General features: G+C 47.3%; 1 protein-coding gene across 1 annotated transcript in view; it reads right to left on the bottom strand.

Moving 5' to 3' along the window:
- The window catches only part of SDK1 (sidekick cell adhesion molecule 1), a 478174-nt gene that overhangs the window by 68216 nt on the left and 406748 nt on the right, over window positions 1-3210 (bottom strand). The window lies entirely within an intron of this gene.

Genomic DNA, 3210 nt, shown 5'->3' on the forward strand with positions numbered 1-3210 from the left:
CAGGTTTGGGATGGAGGCGGAGGGGCCAAAGAGGGCCCAGTGGCAGGCCGGGCCTCGCACTGGGCCCGGAAGCACGGCCTTCCTGGCCTGACTGCCTGGGAGGCGGGAACCCCCCAGCCCTTGCCCACTTGCGAGGCTGACTGACAGGCCTCGGAGCCTGACCGATGAGGCTGACTGACGGGCCTCGGAGCCTGACTGACGAGGCTGACTGACGGGCCTCAGAGCCTGACTGAAGAGGCTGACTGACGGGCCTCGGAGCCTGACCGAAGAGGCTGACTGACGGGCCTCAGAGCCTGACTGACGAGGGGCTGACTGACAAGGCTGACTGACGGGCCTTGGAGCCTGACTGACGAGGCTGACTGATGGGCCTCAGAGCGCAGGCGTGAACCAGCTGCCACGTGGGTTGGCCAATGCCCCCACAACACACACACACCGCTGTTGGAGCCTGTCTGTTCCGAGCACCGGGTCCTCCTTCCTGACAGTTCTGGAGAGAAGATGCTGGCCAGCTTACCTGGTCGATTAACTTTTTCTTCCCAACTACGTCAGTAGAGGGTCATTCATTCCATCATTCAGTCATTCAACAAAACACTATAATTCACTTGAGCAGATTTGTGTCACAGGGAGAGAATCTTCCTGGCTTCCAGTGAACTCAGCCCCCTGAAGGGAGCAGGCCGGCCGCACACACCACTCCGAGTCCCCCACCTTCTGCAGGGGCTCCCACGGTGCCACTCGTGTCCTCCGCCCATCAGGGGCTCCCCCTCGGTGTTGTAACTGCCAAGGCAGTTACCAGGACATTGCTGACACATATGCTTATTTAATTAAAAAAAAACAACTGAGCGAGAAGCTGGCACCTTGCGTCAGTTGTGAATTAAAGGTGTCACTTATCATTCAAAGAGAAGGTAAACCTACAATTTTCCGATTTCATTTTCCACTTTATTTCGAGCCAGGTGAGAGGGGCAAGTATACTGTGCCCAGACACTAGTGTTAAGTTCTAAATTTCCATCTCTTTGCAAAGAGAGAGGCCATCATCATAGCAACGCAAACTGGCCACCTCTCAATCCTTAATTGTCTCCCGCGGTTCATTTTGGAGACCATAAGTGCCCAGTTCTTATGTAGACCTACATGTAACAGATGACTTCCTAAGACGTGGTAACATGTGCCTCCACACACTGGCAGGCCATCCATGTCCCCAGAGAGTGAGGGCAACTGGGCAATTGTGGCAGCTCAGCCTTGGTGCCCAGAATGCAGCTGGGTTCCCAACGAGGAGACAGGCTGAGCAAATGGTAGTGTTCACGATGAAAATTTCAGCCCATTTGAGTCTTACCAGGGAAAACTGCCATTTAGTTACAAAATATTTATGTTCTTAAGATTTTGGGAAAAAACCTTGCACATTACATAAGTTGAGGGAGATTCAACTCCTTTCCAACCTGGTATCTTGAATTTTGAGACAATCCTAGAAACTCCCCTTTCATTAAAAAGAGTACCATTTAAAATGCATTTCCTTCTTTTCTTCTCTCTCCTCTGCAGGGCTTCCCTCTTAGCACCAGCTGTGCCTCATGTAGTGTCTTTGATTTTAAGGGCCTCATTTACCCTTGTAATATATCATAAGATGTCATGAAACCAGCTCAAGTGCCCATCAAAACCGGACACTTCATGTAAATGTGGCTTGAGTAGTTCTGCGTGGTGCTTCCACGGCTGGCTTTCAGCATGTCTGTGCACAGAGCTTCTTAAAGCATGGACATACAGCTATTGTCACGGAGGTGCTGCGTGTTCCAGAAGGGACCTGCAGGCTTCCTCTCCTCCCAGCTCCCTCCGACCCCATCTGACTCCATCAGCAGCTGTGACTCTCCACCAGCGTGCCCTGGAGACCCCTTCACCCTCTTCATCAGATGCCGTGATGACCTCTGACCACTGGTTTTTTTTGTTGTTGTTCAGTTGCTAAGTCGTGTCTGACTCTCTGTGACCCCATGGACTGCAGCACGCCAGGCTCCCTGTCCTCCACTATCTCCTGGAGTTTGCTCAAACTCATGTCCATTGAGCTGGTAATACCATCCAACCATCTCATCCTCTGTCTGACCACTGGAAGGATGGCTGGAAAGATTTTTACAAAAAGATACTCTCAAGACAGTCATTTTGCCGTTGGTCATCTTTGTTGAGTGTTCTTTAAAAACTTATCCCAAAATATTATTTTCCATTTAAAAATTCACTTTTTTCACCTTCACATGATATTTCATTGTTTTCTGAACAAAAGGCTGTGGCTAAGTGCAGAGCTTGAGGTTGAGTTACTTTCTTTCAGTTCCTTCAAGATTATTATTCCATTGTCTTCTGCCTGCTGTTGTTCTTGAGAAGTTGGTTTCAAACGATCTTTGGAGGTGAGATGTCCTGGGTCCAAATGTTTTTAAGATTTTCTCTTTGGCTCTGGTATTTTGCAGTTGTAGGGCAGTGCAATTTGGTGCAGATTTATTTCTATTTTTTCTATTCAGGAGTCATGTCTTCAGTCTGATACACAGTGTCTTACCTCAATTCTGTAATTTCTCAGCCATAATCTCTGTGTATTTCCTCCTCTCATTTCCCTGCCCCTGCCCCTCATCCTTTCTGAATCTTATTGAATGTATATTGGACCTTCTCAGTCTAGTCTTTGTCTTTTAACTTCTCTATCATACTTTCAGTGTCAATGTCTCTGTGCTGTATTTGAGATTTTCACTCATTTTCAGCTTCCAGTTTGGCAATTTTCTCTTTTGCAGTGTCTAACCTACTTATTACTTCAATCATAGTGTTTTACTCAATGATTGTGTTTTATTTTATTTTTCCCTAAGAAAAACTGTTTTAAATGGTATTTTAATCTCTACTTAGAGTTTTAATGCTTTCTTTTAATAATGAAAGACTTTAATATTTATTTCTAGCTTTAGAATCAACGTTACGTAAACAAGTCAACGTTAGATATGATTTGTGTTTAACACCGTGTAAGATTAAGGTATACGACATAAGACAGGACTTGCCCCGGGCTCAGGAAGCCTCTGGGGAAATAGCTCAGTCCTGATGCAGCTAGTTTCCTGTCTCAGACTTCCCACCTTCGTCTCAGCCTTCTTGGGTGGAGGTCAGGAAGGTATTCAGAGCCCGACTTCTAACAGCCCACGTGGTCTAGGGTAAGCAGTTCCCTGATACATCAAGTGCTGAACAGCGTGGGTGGGGGTGAGCTGAAGAGCAGAG

The sequence above is a fragment of the Bison bison genome, unplaced genomic scaffold, assembly GCF_000754665.1.
Source record: "Bison bison bison isolate TAMUID 2011002044 unplaced genomic scaffold, Bison_UMD1.0 scf7180017864223, whole genome shotgun sequence".
NCBI classification, from domain to species: Eukaryota; Metazoa; Chordata; class Mammalia; order Artiodactyla; family Bovidae; genus Bison; species Bison bison.